Source organism: Garra rufa, chromosome 1 (genome assembly GCF_049309525.1).
Source record: "Garra rufa chromosome 1, GarRuf1.0, whole genome shotgun sequence".
NCBI classification, from domain to species: Eukaryota; Metazoa; Chordata; class Actinopteri; order Cypriniformes; family Cyprinidae; genus Garra; species Garra rufa.
Window position 1 is genome coordinate 72,210,090 of NC_133361.1, and position 18,439 is coordinate 72,228,528.

At 50.4% G+C, this 18,439-nt stretch overlaps 12 non-coding genes and 2 pseudogenes across 12 annotated transcripts; all 14 read right to left on the reverse strand.

The window, feature by feature from the left end:
- Nucleotides 1-1,395: 1,395 nt before the first annotated feature.
- LOC141347055 (U1 spliceosomal RNA) lies at nucleotides 1,396-1,559 on the reverse strand. Its single transcript, XR_012357296.1, has one exon. It is a non-coding gene; the product is annotated as a U1 spliceosomal RNA (small nuclear RNA).
- Nucleotides 1,560-1,927: 368 nt separating this feature from the next.
- Nucleotides 1,928-2,118, reverse strand: LOC141347116 (U2 spliceosomal RNA). Its single transcript, XR_012357306.1, has one exon. It is a non-coding gene; the product is annotated as a U2 spliceosomal RNA (small nuclear RNA).
- Nucleotides 2,119-3,077: 959 nt separating this feature from the next.
- Nucleotides 3,078-3,241, reverse strand: LOC141347022 (U1 spliceosomal RNA). Its single transcript, XR_012357291.1, has one exon. It is a non-coding gene; the product is annotated as a U1 spliceosomal RNA (small nuclear RNA).
- A 368-nt stretch (nucleotides 3,242-3,609) lies between these two features.
- Nucleotides 3,610-3,800, reverse strand: LOC141347097 (U2 spliceosomal RNA). Its single transcript, XR_012357303.1, has one exon. It is a non-coding gene; the product is annotated as a U2 spliceosomal RNA (small nuclear RNA).
- A 959-nt stretch (nucleotides 3,801-4,759) lies between these two features.
- On the reverse strand, nucleotides 4,760-4,923 carry LOC141347061 (U1 spliceosomal RNA). Its single transcript, XR_012357297.1, has one exon. It is a non-coding gene; the product is annotated as a U1 spliceosomal RNA (small nuclear RNA).
- A 368-nt stretch (nucleotides 4,924-5,291) lies between these two features.
- Nucleotides 5,292-5,482, reverse strand: LOC141347124 (U2 spliceosomal RNA). The gene has a single exon (XR_012357307.1). It is a non-coding gene; the product is annotated as a U2 spliceosomal RNA (small nuclear RNA).
- A 965-nt stretch (nucleotides 5,483-6,447) lies between these two features.
- Nucleotides 6,448-6,611, reverse strand: LOC141346899 (U1 spliceosomal RNA). Its single transcript, XR_012357268.1, has one exon. It is a non-coding gene; the product is annotated as a U1 spliceosomal RNA (small nuclear RNA).
- A 368-nt stretch (nucleotides 6,612-6,979) lies between these two features.
- LOC141347239 (U2 spliceosomal RNA) lies at nucleotides 6,980-7,151 on the reverse strand (annotated as a pseudogene).
- A 6,495-nt stretch (nucleotides 7,152-13,646) lies between these two features.
- On the reverse strand, nucleotides 13,647-13,810 carry LOC141347028 (U1 spliceosomal RNA). The gene has a single exon (XR_012357292.1). It is a non-coding gene; the product is annotated as a U1 spliceosomal RNA (small nuclear RNA).
- A 368-nt stretch (nucleotides 13,811-14,178) lies between these two features.
- LOC141347103 (U2 spliceosomal RNA) lies at nucleotides 14,179-14,369 on the reverse strand. Its single transcript, XR_012357304.1, has one exon. It is a non-coding gene; the product is annotated as a U2 spliceosomal RNA (small nuclear RNA).
- A 959-nt stretch (nucleotides 14,370-15,328) lies between these two features.
- On the reverse strand, nucleotides 15,329-15,492 carry LOC141347068 (U1 spliceosomal RNA). Its single transcript, XR_012357298.1, has one exon. It is a non-coding gene; the product is annotated as a U1 spliceosomal RNA (small nuclear RNA).
- Nucleotides 15,493-15,860: 368 nt separating this feature from the next.
- Nucleotides 15,861-16,051, reverse strand: LOC141347131 (U2 spliceosomal RNA). The gene has a single exon (XR_012357308.1). It is a non-coding gene; the product is annotated as a U2 spliceosomal RNA (small nuclear RNA).
- Nucleotides 16,052-17,020: 969 nt separating this feature from the next.
- Nucleotides 17,021-17,184, reverse strand: LOC141346913 (U1 spliceosomal RNA). The gene has a single exon (XR_012357270.1). It is a non-coding gene; the product is annotated as a U1 spliceosomal RNA (small nuclear RNA).
- Nucleotides 17,185-17,552: 368 nt separating this feature from the next.
- LOC141347245 (U2 spliceosomal RNA) lies at nucleotides 17,553-17,724 on the reverse strand (annotated as a pseudogene).
- Between the last annotated feature and the right edge of the window lie 715 nt (nucleotides 17,725-18,439).

An 18,439-nucleotide genomic window follows, 5' to 3' on the forward strand; every position in this document is an offset into this window, starting at 1 on the left:
AATCCTTTGTTCAGGGGCAGAGTCACAATACAATTCAAATCATTTGGTTTAAAATTTAAAGTTTTTTGGATCAGCTTCCTGGAGAAGTCTAATCTTGACATCCCCAGGAGCTTCCCCTCAACTTCCCTGAATAAAAAACGCACGCTGTGGTGCCTCCTCACGCCGGCACGAGCAGCCGACATGTTGGAGGCACCCACAGCTCTAAAAACACAATAAATACAACAATAAATAAGTAAAAAGACCTTACCTTAAAACAAGAAGATTCCCCGAGAGAACGGGTCGTCGCCAGGTAAAAAGCTGCTTGTCCTTTACCTCCTGAAGGATAGGGGCGCTGTGCGACAAGCCACACACAGGCCCGTAAGGTCCCGCAAGAGGCGATCGCTGTCACTGCCGTTTGACCAGACACTAGATCTTAGCCAAAAGGCCGAGAAGCGATGCCGTTGTGAGGCGGCGGGGAGGAAGCCGGAAACAGCGGCGGCCACCTCGGCCGCGGGCGGTCGCAGAGCCCTGAAACGTCGGGGGACGGCAGTACCCACCCCCGCCCGCAACGTCACCGAGCCTCGCCCCGATCGGCCGGGCGGTGGCGCTGCAGCGATGGAGAGTACGGCATCGCTCGTAACTCCCAAACGGTTTGTCGCAGAGCCACGTGCCTCGTGTCATCGGAATCCTTGGCTCGAGCCGGACGAGAAGCAGGCCTCGGATTCGCTCGTCGCACTTACGAAATTTTCGGCTATTTTGGATTTCGTCGAAAACCTACTTTTGCAAACCAGCGCTAGGCATTTGGCCCAGTCCGACCCGGAGCAGTGCAGAAAGATTCCCTGGATTCTGACTGTCAATAATGATCCAAAAAACCCGGAAATTTCCATTCACCCTGGCGAGGGGACCCCAAAACGTTGGAAGGTCGTGTGGCCGAGTTTGCTAAAATGGCTATAACTCCCGCAAGGGATGAGATCGGTTCACCCAAATCGGCACACCTGTGCAGGGGCTCGGTCTGTGGTCAGGTGTAAAGGGGCGCTGCGACTGGCCACTTGGTGGCGCTGTAAGGTCAAAAAAAATAGGAAAAGGATACAAAAAGGACAGCCAAACAAACACGCAAACAGCTACAGCTACGCAACGCTTAGTCCAAACAAAAAGCGAGGTCTGTGAGAAATTTGAACTGAAACGCTCCCCAGGGGGCGATCTTTCAAGACCGCGAGTGACTTTGTTTTCACGCACAACACACACACACACACACACACACCAGGTGACAGACCTCCTCACTCTGAACAACTCTCTAAACCATTGATCATCCAGGAAAAAAAAGAGATAAAGACCAAACCACAACAAAACAAACAAACAAACGAAAAAAGAGACAAAAACCCAACAAAAACATCTGCCTTTTCAAACCAACAAATCCAGGGGAGAGCGCGAACGCAGTCCCCCACTACCATAAATTATGCAGTCGAGATTCCCACATTTGGGGAATTCGCAGGGGTCAGCACAGCCGGAGTGCAATGGACGAGCCTCGCCCTTTGTGAACCACCTTCTTGATCATGGTGTCTCCCCTGCCAGGTAAGTATGAAGCTTTAGGCCGCCTGTCAGAGGAACCGCTTCCCTGTCTACCATCCTTATCAACGGTGACCCCCATCCCAAGCAAAGGAAGGGCGGGTGCCCTGCGTTGACCAAGCGTCTTCTTCTTCTTCTCTTGCTTAATGGCGGATCGCAAACAACTTTTAGGTGCATGGCGCCACCCGCTGCACAGAAGCGTGTAACATCACGCCGTTTGAGCGTTCTTGTATTCTATTTATTAGCCCAGAGTTTTTACCCCACCTCATTATCAGAAGACTCCAAGACCTCAGATGGGCGTGCCGGGTGGGGAGACCTCAAGAAACGGGAAGCAGGGCTTTGAACCCGACGTCACCGGCTCTGCTGTTAGACACAAAAATAGGGAAAGCGCACCGTTCCTGGAAACACTGCAATACCAGGCCGATGCATGGAGTGGACGGAGCAAGCCCCGGCTCCAGCTCCCTGATCCAAAAATCAATTTAATATGCAGTCCCCGGGTAGGGGACGTATCAGATATTAAACTGATAAGAACAGATACTACACTTGATCTTAGCCAAAAGGCCGAGAAGCGATGCCGTTGTGAGGCGGCGGGGAGGAAGCCGGAAACAGCGGCGGCCACCTCGGCCGCGGGCGGTCGCAGAGCCCTGAAACGTCGGGGGACGGCAGTACCCACCCCCGCCCGCAACGTCACCGAGCCTCGCCCCGATCGGCCGGGCGGTGGCGCTGCAGCGATGGAGAGTACGGCATCGCTCGTAACTCCCAAACGGTTTGTCGCAGAGCCACGTGCCTCGTGTCATCGGAATCCTTGGCTCGAGCCGGACGAGAAGCAGGCCTCGGATTCGCTCGTCGCACTTACGAAATTTTCGGCTATTTTGGATTTCGTCGAAAACCTACTTTTGCAAACCAGCGCTAGGCATTTGGCCCAGTCCGACCCGGAGCAGTGCAGAAAGATTCCCTGGATTCTGACTGTCAATAATGATCCAAAAAACCCGGAAATTTCCATTCACCCTGGCGAGGGGACCCCAAAACGTTGGAAGGTCGTGTGGCCGAGTTTGCTAAAATGGCTATAACTCCCGCAAGGGATGAGATCGGTTCACCCAAATCGGCACACCTGTGCAGGGGCTCGGTCTGTGGTCAGGTGTAAAGGGGCGCTGCGACTGGCCACTTGGTGGCGCTGTAAGGTCAAAAAAAATAGGAAAAGGATACAAAAAGGACAGCCAAACAAACACGCAAACAGCTACAGCTACGCAACGCTTAGTCCAAACAAAAAGCGAGGTCTGTGAGAAATTTGAACTGAAACGCTCCCCAGGGGGCGATCTTTCAAGACCGCGAGTGACTTTGTTTTCACGCACAACACACACACACACACACACACACCAGGTGACAGACCTCCTCACTCTGAACAACTCTCTAAACCATTGATCATCCAGGAAAAAAAAGAGATAAAGACCAAACCACAACAAAACAAACAAACAAACGAAAAAAGAGACAAAAACCCAACAAAAACATCTGCCTTTTCAAACCAACAAATCCAGGGGAGAGCGCGAACGCAGTCCCCCACTACCATAAATTATGCAGTCGAGATTCCCACATTTGGGGAATTCGCAGGGGTCAGCACAGCCGGAGTGCAATGGACGAGCCTCGCCCTGGGTGAACCACCTTCTTGATCATGGTGTCTCCCCTGCCAGGTAAGTATGAAGCTTTAGGCCGCCTGTCAGAGGAACCGCTTCCCTGTCTACCATCCTTATCAACGGTGACCCCCATCCCAAGCAAAGGAAGGGCGGGTGCCCTGCGTTGACCAAGCGTCTTCTTCTTCTTCTCTTGCTTAATGGCGGATCGCAAACAACTTTTAGGTGCATGGCGCCACCCGCTGCACAGAAGCGTGTAACATCACGCCGTTTGAGCGTTCTTGTATTCTATTTATTAGCCCAGAGTTTTTACCCCACCTCATTATCAGAAGACTCCAAGACCTCAGATGGGCGTGCCGGGTGGGGAGACCTCAAGAAACGGGAAGCACGGCTTTGAACCCGACGTCACCGGCTCTGCTGTTAGACACAAAAATAGGGAAAGCGCACCGTTCCTGGAAACACTGCAATACCAGGCCGATGCATGGAGTGGATGGAGCAAGCCCCGGCTCCAGCTCCCTGATCCAAAAATCAATTTAATATGCAGTCCCCGGGTAGGGGACGTATCAGATATTAAACTGATAAGAACAGATACTACACTTGATCTTAGCCAAAAGGCCGAGAAGCGATGCCGTTGTGAGGCGGCGGGGAGGAAGCCGGAAACAGCGGCGGCCACCTCGGCCGCGGGCGGTCGCAGAGCCCTGAAACGTCGGGGGACGGCAGTACCCACCCCCGCCCGCAACGTCACCGAGCCTCGCCCCGATCGGCCGGGCGGTGGCGCTGCAGCGATGGAGAGTACGGCATCGCTCGTAACTCCCAAACGGTTTGTCGCAGAGCCACGTGCCTCGTGTCATCGGAATCCTTGGCTCGAGCCGGACGAGAAGCAGGCCTCGGATTCGCTCGTCGCACTTACGAAATTTTCGGCTATTTTGGATTTCGTCGAAAACCTACTTTTGCAAACCAGCGCTAGGCATTTGGCCCAGTCCGACCCGGAGCAGTGCAGAAAGATTCCCTGGATTCTGACTGTCAATAATGATCCAAAAAACCCGGAAATTTCCATTCACCCTGGCGAGGGGACCCCAAAACGTTGGAAGGTCGTGTGGCCGAGTTTGCTAAAATGGCTATAACTCCCGCAAGGGATGAGATCGGTTCACCCAAATCGGCACACCTGTGCAGGGGCTCGGTCTGTGGTCAGGTGTAAAGGGGCGCTGCGACTGGCCACTTGGTGGCGCTGTAAGGTCAAAAAAAATAGGAAAAGGATACAAAAAGGACAGCCAAACAAACACGCAAACAGCTACAGCTACGCAACGCTTAGTCCAAACAAAAAGCGAGGTCTGTGAGAAATTTGAACTGAAACGCTCCCCAGGGGGCGATCTTTCAAGACCGCGAGTGACTTTGTTTTCACGCACAACACACACACACACACACACACACCAGGTGACAGACCTCCTCACTCTGAACAACTCTCTAAACCATTGATCATCCAGGAAAAAAAAGAGATAAAGACCAAACCACAACAAAACAAACAAACAAACGAAAAAAGAGACAAAAACCCAACAAAAACATCTGCCTTTTCAAACCAACAAATCCAGGGGAGAGCGCGAACGCAGTCCCCCACTACCATAAATTATGCAGTCGAGATTCCCACATTTGGGGAATTCGCAGGGGTCAGCACAGCCGGAGTGCAATGGACGAGCCTCGCCCTTTGTGAACCACCTTCTTGATCATGGTGTCTCCCCTGCCAGGTAAGTATGAAGCTTTAGGCCGCCTGTCAGAGGAACCGCTTCCCTGTCTACCATCCTTATCAACGGTGACCCCCATCCCAAGCAAAGGAAGGGCGGGTGCCCTGCGTTGACCAAGCGTCTTCTTCTTCTTCTCTTGCTTAATGGCGGATCGCAAACAACTTTTAGGTGCATGGCGCCACCCGCTGCACAGAAGCGTGTAACATCACGCCGTTTGAGCGTTCTTGTATTCTATTTATTAGCCCAGAGTTTTTACCCCACCTCATTATCAGAAGACTCCAAGACCTCAGATGGGCGTGCCGGGTGGGGAGACCTCAAGAAACGGGAAGCAGGGCTTTGAACCCGACGTCACCGGCTCTGCTGTTAGACACAAAAATAGGGAAAGCGCACCGTTCCTGGAAACACTGCAATACCAGGCCGATGCATGGAGTGGACGGAGCAAGCCCCGGCTCCAGCTCCCTGATCCAAAAATCAATTTAATATGCAGTCCCCGGGTAGGGGACGTATCAGATATTAAACTGATAAGAACAGATACTACACTTGATCTTAGCCAAAAGGCCGAGAAGCGATGCCGTTGTGAGGCGGCGGGGAGGAAGCCGGAAACAGCGGCGGCCACCTCGGCCGCGGGCGGTCGCAGAGCCCTGAAACGTCGGGGGACGGCAGTACCCACCCCCGCCCGCAACGTCACCGAGCCTCGCCCCGATCGGCCGGGCGGTGGCGCTGCAGCGATGGAGAGTACGGCATCGCTCGTAACTCCCAAACGGTTTGTCGCAGAGCCACGTGCCTCGTGTCATCGGAATCCTTGGCTCGAGCCGGACGAGAAGCAGGCCTCGGATTCGCTCGTCGCACTTACGAAATTTTCGGCTATTTTGGATTTCGTCGAAAACCTACTTTTGCAAACCAGCACTAGGCATTTGGCCCAGTCCGACCCGGAGCAGTGCAGAAAGATTCCCTGGATTCTGACTGTCAATAATGATCCAAAAACCCCGGAAATTTCCATTCACCCTGGCGAGGGGACCCCAAAACGTTGGAAGGTCGTGTGGCCGAGTTTGCTAAAATGGCTATAACTCCCGCAAGGGATGAGATCGGTTCACCCAAATCGGCACACCTGTGCAGGGGCTCGGTCTGTGGTCAGGTGTAAAGGGGCGCTGCGACTGGCCACTTGGTGGCGCTGTAAGGTCAAAAAAAATAGGAAAAGGATACAAAAAGGACAGCCAAACAAACACGCAAACAGCTACAGCTAAGCAACGCTTAGTCCAAACAAAAAGCGAGGTCTGTGAGAAATTTGAACTGAAACGCCCCCCAGGGGGCGATCTTTCAAGACCGCGAGTGACTTTGTTTTCACGCACAACACACACACACACACACACACACACACACCAGGTGACAGACCTCCTCACTCTGAACAACTCTCTAAACCATTGATCATCCAGGAAAAAAAAGAGATAAAGACCAAACCACAACAAAACAAACAAACAAACGAAAAAAGAGACAAAAACCCAACAAAAACATCTGCCTTTTCAAACCAACAAATCCAGGGGAGAGCGCGAACGCAGTCCCCCACTACCATAAATTATGCAGTCGAGATTCCCACATTTGGGGAATTCGCAGGGGTCAGCACGGCCGGAGTGCAATGGACGAGCCTCGCCCTGGGTGAACCACCTTCTTGATCATGGTGTCTCCCCTGCCAGGTAAGTATGAAGCTTTAGGCCGCCTGTCAGAGGAACCGCTTCCCTGTCTACCATCCTTATCAACGGTGACCCCCATCCCAAGGAAAGGAAGGGCGGGTGCCCTGCGTTGACCAAGCGTCTTCTTCTTCTTCTCTTGCTTAATGGCGGATCGCAAACAACTTTTAGGTGCATGGCGCCACCCGCTGCACAGAAGCGTGTAACATCACGCCGTTTGAGCGTTCTTGTATTCTATTTATTAGCCCAGAGTTTTTACCCCACCTCATTATCAGAAGACTCCAAGACCTCAGATGGGCGTGCCGGGTGGGGAGACCTCAAGAAACGGGAAGCACGGCTTTGAACCCGACGTCACCGGCTCTGCTGTTAGACACAAAAATAGGGAAAGCGCACCGTTCCTGGAAACACTGCAATACCAGGCCGATGCATGGAGTGGACGGAGCAAGCCCCGGCTCCAGCTCCCTGATCCAAAAATCAATTTAATATGCAGTCCCCGGGTAGGGGACGTATCAGATATTAAACTGATAAGAACAGATTTTTTCTTTCGAAAATGTTTTATTGTCACCATTTTCAAACAATTATTTCACACATACATTTTTCTTTTAATACACATTTTTAAAAACAAGCATGAATAAATAGAATAAATACACATGGTTTAAAAGGAAAATACACTTTTGATAAAAACAGAATATGCTTTTAAAACCATTGTGTTTGCTTGTTTTAAAAGTCCATATCGTTGTGTGTGTTAAAAGGTGTGTGTTAAAAAATAAAATACAGATTTAAAATGACCACAAGCATCTTATACAATAAAAACACAATAAAACCACCAATTAAAAGTCCTTAAAAGTCATCTCTTGTGTAAAACCGGGGGTGAGTCCTTATCAAGCATTGTCATCACCCCACTCCCCAGAACAGGCCAGTGCGATGTTATTGCCTGGGCTCAGCGGAGATCCCCTCTCCTCCGGCCCGCTGGCCCGCTGTTCCCGTAGCCAGAGTGGTGAGGGTGCATCTACGGGCGGCCAGGGTCGGTGGCGGCCGGGACCCCTTCCGTGCGACCCCGGCCCCCTCGTCCGAATATCGTCGCCCGGTACCCCTGCAGCATTGATGTTACCTTTAGCTCGCATGCATGGAGGGGCACCGTAACGCGCTTCCCCACCAGCAGATTTCTGGTGGCCCAGATGGCATCCTTGATGACGTTAAGGGTGAGCCAGAGCGAGGTAAAGTCCTGTGCTGTCAAATCCTTCAAGCCCCGGCCCACCCCAAGGATGGCGAGCTGGTACCCTATCTGGGCCCCACCTGCTGGTAGGCACGGGAAATACAGGGGGCCGGTCTTGGCCCACAGGTCCCGCGCAGCGCCGCACTCCCAGAGCAGATGCCGCACGGTCTCCGGGAAGTTGCATCCGGACCGTGGGCATGTCGGATTATTGGCCATGCCTCTGGAGTGCATAACCGCCCTGACCGGGAGGATCTCATGAGCCACCATCCACGACAAGTCTTTGTGCCTGTTCTGGAGAGCGGGGTGAGAGGCGTTCCTCCAAACTTCTTTGGCCTCACGTAATGTGAGGCCTGGAACTGGACTCACCGGTTCCCGGTCCTGCACAAGAGAGACAAGATGCTTGTGGTTAGTTAAAATGGTGACATCTTGATTCTCTAAAACAAACTTCTTTAAAAATTTCTTGATAAAACAGTACTCTTTAGGCAAATTAAAAGACACTGGGGTTTTTAAATCTACAGGTAAAATCTTCAATGTTCTTAAATAGGACCCCATCCAGAATCGGGTCATGGCCGCTGTCTTATTTCCACTGGATGGGGTCACTGCATATTGAATATGAAGTGCGGTAAAACGACTGCCTAAAAACAGGTGGGGGTCTGGGAGGCCTTTCCCTCCGTTTTCTGTCTTCTTCTTAATTACGTCTCTCTTTAGGCGCTCCCACTTGGACCCCCACAGGAAGTAAAATACCGCCCTCTCCAACTTCACCAGGAATTTTCGTGGTGGGCTAAAAACAGAAGAGACAAGTAAAATGAGAGGTAAAATCACAGATTTAAAAATTAAAACCTTACCCTCAAAAGTCAACTGTCGTAGTCCCCAAAACCCTAGTCTTTGCCTAACTTTCCCTAAAATGTCCATCCAGTTTCCCCGTCCTCCACCCTCTCTGTCGAATTTCACTCCTAAAATTTTAAAATCATTGTTTTTAAAAGCCAAATCAAGTCCACCTGTGTCCACTTCTCCCCACGGCCCGAAGAGCTGGGCCTCGGACTTGTTCCTGTTAAGCTTAGCGCCCGAGGCCCGACCGTACCAGTCAGTCAAGTCCATTGCTCTTCGTATAGATAAAACGTCCGTGGATAAAAGAGTTACGTCGTCCATGTATAAAACACAGGTCGCCGTCAGTCCTCCTGTCCCAGGTAGGTCCAGTCCTTTAATCCATTTGTCCCTTCTCAAGATCTGTGCCAGTGGCTCAATACAAACCACATACAGGAGAGGAGATAATGGGCACCCCTGTCGGACGCCGCTGTGGATATTCACATTTTTGGATAAATGCCCATTAACTACATTTCTGCTGACCAGATGGCTGTATAGCAGTCCCACCCAGGCTATAAACCTCCCTGGAAACCCCATTTTTTCCAGTACCTTAAAAAGGAACTGGTGCGAGATGCGGTCGAATGCCTTTTCAAAATCTAAATTTAGGACTACTAGCCGAATATTCCTGTCTCTCGCGTAACAGATGGCGTCTCTGATCAGTATCAGGCTGTCCGTGATCTTCCTCCCGGGCACAGCACATGCTTGATCCGGGTGGATAACGTCCTTTAAAACAGTCGACATACGCATAGATAAAATTTTGCTAAAAAGTTTGAGGTCAAAGTTTAAAAGCGTAATTGGTCGCCAGTTCCGTAAGTCAGTCTTGTCCCCTTTTTTATGTAAAAGTGAAACTATCCCTATTCTAAAGCTGTCAGGAAGTCTATCCAGAGTCTCAAATTCTTTAAAAACGGTCAGTAAGTCCTGTGCTAAAATATCCCAAAATGTCAGATAAAACTCTAGAGGAAGTCCATCCACTCCAGGGGACTTTCCTCGTTTAAAACTTTTAAGAGCTATCTGCATTTCTAAAATGGTAAAATATTGGGATAAAATAGTGCATTGACTGTCAACTTTCCTTTCTAAAAAATTTAAGACCTCTTCTACTGTATTGGCATGTACCTCTTTTTCATTATATAAATTTTGATAAAAAGATTCAGTTTCCTTTAAAATGTCCTGATTAGTGCAAAACTCCCTCCCTTGACTTTTTAAAACAGTAATTGCCCCACCCCGTGAAATGATCTTTTTAAAAAAGTACCTGGTACACTTTTCGCCTTCTTCTATCTCCTTTTCCCTGCTCCTTAAAATAACACTTTTACTTTCTACTTCGGATAAAACTGACATCTCTTCCTTGACTTTTTTAATATCTTCATTAAAATCAAAACCATTGTTTAAAAGATTAAAATACCTCTGTAGTCGTTTTTGCAGCCCCATCATGCGCCGCGTTCGCCTTTTCTTTTTTTCCCTACCTATTTTCTTAAAATACTGTCTCGTCCGTTCCTTCACCATTTCCCACCACTGTGCTCGTGAATCATAAAAGTCTTGGAGGGTCTGCCATTGGCTGAACTGCTCCCTATACTCTCTGACTACATCCTCATCTTCTAAAAGGGAGCAGTTCAGCTTCCACAGCCCTCCACCTATAGTCACACCAGTGGGGAGTGAAAGAGTGCACGACAGCATTATGTGATCGGAAAAGAAGAGGGGGGTCAATGTAGCATCAGTTGGCGGGCAGTCTCGTGTAAAAATATAGTCGATGCGAGAGGCTCTGGTGCCATCACCACTGAACCAGGTGAAGCCCTCCTCTCTCTGATGCATTGCTTTAAAACAGTCCACTAACCTAAAATCTCGGAGGAAACTTTGTAATAAAACTGATGATTTATCAACTTTAAAATCCTCCCCTACCCTCTTCCTGTCCTTTTTTGATAAAACACAATTAAAATCCCCTGCTACCACTAGGGGAGCCCTACCTAGCATGTGGGGCTGCAGGTCCTCTAAAAGCTTATACCTTTCATTTTTTTCAGTAAAACCATACACATTTAAAATGTTAAAATCCTTGCCTAAAAAAGTCAGATTTGCTAAAATTGCCCGCCCATCCCTCACCACAGTGCTGCCCTTCACCAAAATATTGGGGTTGTTAATTAAAATGGCAACACCGTCGTTTTTATTAAAATTGGACCCACTCCAGATAGATGAACCGGGGGTCCAAAGCTCCTCCCATTTCCTGTAGCTCAATAAAAAAGGCAAAGCACATTCTTGTAATAAAAACACATCTGACTTTAAAACTTTTAAATAGGATAAAACACTCTGTGCTCGTGTGTTGCTCTTCACGCTTCTCACATTTATTGTAGAGATGGTGAGAGCCATGAGCAGTATGGTTAAAACAGAGGTATAAGACATTTAAAAGAAACAACACAAAAAAAGACTACAGAAATACAATTAAAATCATGTTATGACTTGTTTCACTTTCCCTTTCCTTTTCCCAGATGAACTGGGATCAGGCGGGAAAATGCTCGACACTTCAGGTGTTACAGAGAGACCCTCTTGTAACTCCTTTGGTGACGATGTTCTTAGCCTGAAGTGCAAAAAGGACACCTCATTTGGGGACTCTAGGGGCCACATGCGCTCCTGACCTTCTGAGTCAGAACTATCAGGATGATGTGCTGCCCTAGCTTTTTTCTCCTCTGTTTCAAACAAAGGAGATCCCGCGGGTCTCTTTTGCACTTGAGCATTTGGGAGTGAACATTCAGTCTCACTCCCACTATCCTCCCCACTAACCTCCGAGACGGTTTTTAGGGAGGAAGCCGTTTCGTCCTCTTCCTCCTCCATTTTTCCTCCATTTTCCTCTTGTTGAGGAGTGGCTTCCTCCCTCTGTTCGTTTGACTCTGCCCCTGTGGCCGCCCCACTTCCTCCTTCCTGTCCAATCCCTGAGGTTGGCGGGAGATTTGAATCTCCCGCCAAAACCTCAGGACCCGCCTCCTCGTTGGTTTGCTGTTCCGGTGGGGCGGCCATTTTGTTGCTTTTCAATTTGTTGGCAAAACTTTTTGGGCAATCTCTGTAGAGATGGGTTAATTCACCACAGAGGTTGCACTTTCTGCCATTTTGACACTCTTCAAAAGTGTGCCCAATTTCTCTGCACTTCCTGCACACTACTTCCTGACATGCCTCAGCAAGATGTCCAAGTTTGCCACACTTGCGAGAAAGCTTGGGCATCCCTTGATAGTGAATGTAGCCTCTGTTCTCACCCAACACAATCATAGAAGGTATGTGACTCAGGCCATGGTAGCTGTTGGGATCTGCCCATTGTTTGATGGGCACTCTCCACGCACAGCTCCAGATGCCATCCTCATCTAAAACCTTGACTGGTTGTCCTCGAACAGAGCAATATCTTGCCAACCACACTGCTATGTCCTCCCCACTCACAGTTTCATTAAACATCCTAACAATCACCACTTTCAGTGAATTGTCAGTCAGTTTTTCCACTGTGAACATGGAGAAATTGGCTTTACACATTTCAAACCGAGACCAGAAAGTGTTCAGCAAGGAAGCAGATGCAAAACTTACATCAAATCCACGATTCTGGGGCAGAGTCATCAAACAATTAATATCAACCGCCTTGAATTCTAGTAGCTGTTGGATGTACTTCCTAGAAAAGTCCAACCTGGACATAGACAGGAGAGTACCATCCTCTTTTTTCTTAAAGTTAAAACGCACGCTGTGGTGCCTCCTCACGCCGGCACGAGCAGCCGACATGTTGGAGGCACCCACAGCTCTAAAAACACAATAAATACAACAATAAATAAGTAAAAAGACCTTACCTTAAAACAAGAAGATTCCCCGAGAGAACGGGTCGTCGCCAGGTAAAAAGCTGCTTGTCCTTTACCTCCTGAAGGATAGGGGCGCTGTGCGACAAGCCACACACAGGCCCGTAAGGTCCCGCAAGAGGCGATCGCTGTCACTGCCGTTTGACCAGACACTAGATCTTAGCCAAAAGGCCGAGAAGCGATGCCGTTGTGAGGCGGCGGGGAGGAAGCCGGAAACAGCGGCGGCCACCTCGGCCGCGGGCGGTCGCAGAGCCCTGAAACGTCGGGGGACGGCAGTACCCACCCCCGCCCGCAACGTCACCGAGCCTCGCCCCGATCGGCCGGGCGGTGGCGCTGCAGCGATGGAGAGTACGGCATCGCTCGTAACTCCCAAACGGTTTGTCGCAGAGCCACGTGCCTCGTGTCATCGGAATCCTTGGCTCGAGCCGGACGAGAAGCAGGCCTCGGATTCGCTCGTCGCACTTACGAAATTTTCGGCTATTTTGGATTTCGTCGAAAACCTACTTTTGCAAACCAGCGCTAGGCATTTGGCCCAGTCCGACCCGGAGCAGTGCAGAAAGATTCCCTGGATTCTGACTGTCAATAATGATCCAAAAAACCCGGAAATTTCCATTCACCCTGGCGAGGGGACCCCTGGCGAGGGGACGTTGGAAGGTCGTGTGGCCGAGTTTGCTAAAATGGCTATAACTCCCGCAAGGGATGAGATCGGTTCACCCAAATCGGCACACCTGTGCAGGGGCTCGGTCTGTGGTCAGGTGTAAAGGGGCGCTGCGACTGGCCACTTGGTGGCGCTGTAAGGTCAAAAAAAATAGGAAAAGGATACAAAAAGGACAGCCAAACAAACACGCAAACAGCTACAGCTACGCAACGCTTAGTCCAAACAAAAAGCGAGGTCTGTGAGAAATTTGAACTGAAACGCTCCCCAGGGGGCGATCTTTCAAGACCGCGAGTGACTTTGTTTTCACGCACAACACACACACACACACACACACACACACACACCAGGTGACAGACCTCCTCACTCTGAACAACTCTCTAAACCATTGATCATCCAGGAAAAAAAAGAGATAAAGACCAAACCACAACAAAACAAACAAACAAACGAAAAAAGAGACAAAAACCCAACAAAAACATCTGCCTTTTCAAACCAACAAATCCAGGGGAGAGCGCGAACGCAGTCCCCCACTACCATAAATTATGCAGTCGAGATTCCCACATTTGGGGAATTCGCAGGGGTCAGCACAGCCGGAGTGCAATGGACGAGCCTCGCCCTGGGTGAACCACCTTCTTGATCATGGTGTCTCCCCTGCCAGGTAAGTATGAAGCTTTAGGCCGCCTGTCAGAGGAACCGCTTCCCTGTCTACCATCCTTATCAACGGTGACCCCCATCCCAAGCAAAGGAAGGGCGGGTGCCCTGCGTTGACCAAGCGTCTTCTTCTTCTTCTCTTGCTTAATGGCGGATCGCAAACAACTTTTAGGTGCATGGCGCCACCCGCTGCACAGAAGCGTGTAACATCACGCCGTTTGAGCGTTCTTGTATTCTATTTATTAGCCCAGAGTTTTTACCCCACCTCATTATCAGAAGACTCCAAGACCTCAGATGGGCGTGCCGGGTGGGGAGACCTCAAGAAACGGGAAGCACGGCTTTGAACCCGACGTCACCGGCTCTGCTGTTAGACACAAAAATAGGGAAAGCGCACCGTTCCTGGAAACACTGCAATACCAGGCCGATGCATGGAGTGGATGGAGCAAGCCCCGGCTCCAGCTCCCTGATCCAAAAATCAATTTAATATGCAGTCCCCGGGTAGGGGACGTATCAGATATTAAACTGATAAGAACAGATACTACACTTGATCTTAGCCAAAAGGCCGAGAAGCGATGCCGTTGTGAGGCGGCGGGGAGGAAGCCGGAAACAGCGGCGGCCACCTCGGCCGCGGGCGGTCGCAGAGCCCTGAAACGTCGGGGGACGGCAGTACCCACCCCCGCCCGCAACGTCACCGAGCCTCGCCCCGATCGGCCGGGCGGTGGCGCTGCAGCGATGGAGAGTACGGCATCGCTCGTAACTCCCAAACGGTTTGTCGCAGAGCCACGTGCCTCGTGTCATCGGAATCCTTGGCTCGAGCCGGACGAGAAGCAGGCCTCGGATTCGCTCGTCGCACTTACGAAATTTTCGGCTATTTTGGATTTCGTCGAAAACCTACTTTTGCAAACCAGCGCTAGGCATTTGGCCCAGTCCGACCCGGAGCAGTGCAGAAAGATTCCCTGGATTCTGACTGTCAATAATGATCCAAAAAACCCGGAAATTTCCATTCACCCTGGCGAGGGGACCCCAAAACGTTGGAAGGTCGTGTGGCCGAGTTTGCTAAAATGGCTATAACTCCCGCAAGGGATGAGATCGGTTCACCCAAATCGGCACACCTGTGCAGGGGCTCGGTCTGTGGTCAGGTGTAAAGGGGCGCTGCGACTGGCCACTTGGTGGCGCTGTAAGGTCAAAAAAAATAGGAAAAGGATACAAAAAGGACAGCCAAACAAACACGCAAACAGCTACAGCTACGCAACGCTTAGTCCAAACAAAAAGCGAGGTCTGTGAGAAATTTGAACTGAAACGCTCCCCAGGGGGCGATCTTTCAAGACCGCGAGTGACTTTGTTTTCACGCACAACACACACACACACACACACACACCAGGTGACAGACCTCCTCACTCTGAACAACTCTCTAAACCATTGATCATCCAGGAAAAAAAAGAGATAAAGACCAAACCACAACAAAACAAACAAACAAACGAAAAAAGAGACAAAAACCCAACAAAAACATCTGCCTTTTCAAACCAACAAATCCAGGGGAGAGCGCGAACGCAGTCCCCCACTACCATAAATTATGCAGTCGAGATTCCCACATTTGGGGAATTCGCAGGGGTCAGCACAGCCGGAGTGCAATGGACGAGCCTCGCCCTTTGTGAACCACCTTCTTGATCATGGTGTCTCCCCTGCCAGGTAAGTATGAAGCTTTAGGCCGCCTGTCAGAGGAACCGCTTCCCTGTCTACCATCCTTATCAACGGTGACCCCCATCCCAAGCAAAGGAAGGGCGGGTGCCCTGCGTTGACCAAGCGTCTTCTTCTTCTTCTCTTGCTTAATGGCGGATCGCAAACAACTTTTAGGTGCATGGCGCCACCCGCTGCACAGAAGCGTGTAACATCACGCCGTTTGAGCGTTCTTGTATTCTATTTATTAGCCCAGAGTTTTTACCCCACCTCATTATCAGAAGACTCCAAGACCTCAGATGGGCGTGCCGGGTGGGGAGACCTCAAGAAACGGGAAGCAGGGCTTTGAACCCGACGTCACCGGCTCTGCTGTTAGACACAAAAATAGGGAAAGCGCACCGTTCCTGGAAACACTGCAATACCAGGCCGATGCATGGAGTGGACGGAGCAAGCCCCGGCTCCAGCTCCCTGATCCAAAAATCAATTTAATATGCAGTCCCCGGGTAGGGGACGTATCAGATATTAAACTGATAAGAACAGATACTACACTTGATCTTAGCCAAAAGGCCGAGAAGCGATGCCGTTGTGAGGCGGCGGGGAGGAAGCCGGAAACAGCGGCGGCCACCTCGGCCGCGGGCGGTCGCAGAGCCCTGAAACGTCGGGGGACGGCAGTACCCACCCCCGCCCGCAACGTCACCGAGCCTCGCCCCGATCGGCCGGGCGGTGGCGCTGCAGCGATGGAGAGTACGGCATCGCTCGTAACTCCCAAACGGTTTGTCGCAGAGCCACGTGCCTCGTGTCATCGGAATCCTTGGCTCGAGCCGGACGAGAAGCAGGCCTCGGATTCGCTCGTCGCACTTACGAAATTTTCGGCTATTTTGGATTTCGTCGAAAACCTACTTTTGCAAACCAGCGCTAGGCATTTGGCCCAGTCCGACCCGGAGCAGTGCAGAAAGATTCCCTGGATTCTGACTGTCAATAATGATCCAAAAACCCCGGAAATTTCCATTCACCCTGGCGAGGGGACCCCAAAACGTTGGAAGGTCGTGTGGCCGAGTTTGCTAAAATGGCTATAACTCCCGCAAGGGATGAGATCGGTTCACCCAAATCGGCACACCTGTGCAGGGGCTCGGTCTGTGGTCAGGTGTAAAGGGGCGCTGCGACTGGCCACTTGGTGGCGCTGTAAGGTCAAAAAAAATAGGAAAAGGATACAAAAAGGACAGCCAAACAAACACGCAAACAGCTACAGCTAAGCAACGCTTAGTCCAAACAAAAAGCGAGGTCTGTGAGAAATTTGAACTGAAACGCCCCCCAGGGGGCGATCTTTCAAGACCGCGAGTGACTTTGTTTTCACGCACAACACACACACACACACACACACACACACACACACCAGGTGACAGACCTCCTCACTCTGAACAACTCTCTAAACCATTGATCATCCAGGAAAAAAAAGAGATAAAGACCAAACCACAACAAAACAAACAAACAAACGAAAAAAGAGACAAAAACCCAACAAAAACATCTGCCTTTTCAAACCAACAAATCCAGGGGAGAGCGCGAACGCAGTCCCCCACTACCATAAATTATGCAGTCGAGATTCCCACATTTGGGGAATTCGCAGGGGTCAGCACGGCCGGAGTGCAATGGACGAGCCTCGCCCTGGGTGAACCACCTTCTTGATCATGGTGTCTCCCCTGCCAGGTAAGTATGAAGCTTTAGGCCGCCTGTCAGAGGAACCGCTTCCCTGTCTACCATCCTTATCAACGGTGACCCCCATCCCAAGGAAAGGAAGGGCGGGTGCCCTGCGTTGACCAAGCGTCTTCTTCTTCTTCTCTTGCTTAATGGCGGATCGCAAACAACTTTTAGGTGCATGGCGCCACCCGCTGCACAGAAGCGTGTAACATCACGCCGTTTGAGCGTTCTTGTATTCTATTTATTAGCCCAGAGTTTTTACCCCACCTCATTATCAGAAGACTCCAAGACCTCAGATGGGCGTGCCGGGTGGGGAGACCTCAAGAAACGGGAAGCACGGCTTTGAACCCGACGTCACCGGCTCTGCTGTTAGACACAAAAATAGGGAAAGCGCACCGTTCCTGGAAACACTGCAATACCAGGCCGATGCATGGAGTGGACGGAGCAAGCCCCGGCTCCAGCTCCCTGATCCAAAAATCAATTTAATATGCAGTCCCCGGGTAGGGGACGTATCAGATATTAAACTGATAAGAACAGATTTTTTCTTTCGAAAATGTTTTATTGTCACCATTTTCAAACAATTATTTCACACATACATTTTTCTTTTAATACACATTTTTAAAAACAAGCATGAATAAATAGAATAAATACACATGGTTTAAAAGGAAAATACACTTTTGATAAAAACAGAATATGCTTTTAAAACCATTGTGTTTGCTTGTTTTAAAAGTCCATATCGTTGTGTGTGTTAAAAGGTGTGTGTTAAAAAATAAAATACAGATTTAAAATGACCACAAGCATCTTATACAATAAAAACACAATAAAACCACCAATTAAAAGTCCTTAAAAGTCATCTCTTGTGTAAAACCGGGGGTGAGTCCTTATCAAGCATTGTCATCACCCCACTCCCCAGAACAGGCCAGTGCGATGTTATTGCCTGGGCTCAGCGGAGATCCCCTCTCCTCCGGCCCGCTGGCCCGCTGTTCCCGTAGCCAGAGTGGTGAGGGTGCATCTACGGGCGGCCAGGGTCGGTGGCGGCCGGGACCCCTTCCGTGCGACCCCGGCCCCCTCGTCCGAATATCGTCGCCCGGTACCCCTGCAGCATTGATGTTACCTTTAGCTCGCATGCATGGAGGGGCACCGTAACGCGCTTCCCCACCAGCAGATTTCTGGTGGCCCAGATGGCATCCTTGATGACGTTAAGGGTGAGCCAGAGCGAGGTAAAGTCCTGTGCTGTCAAATCCTTCAAGCCCCGGCCCACCCCAAGGATGG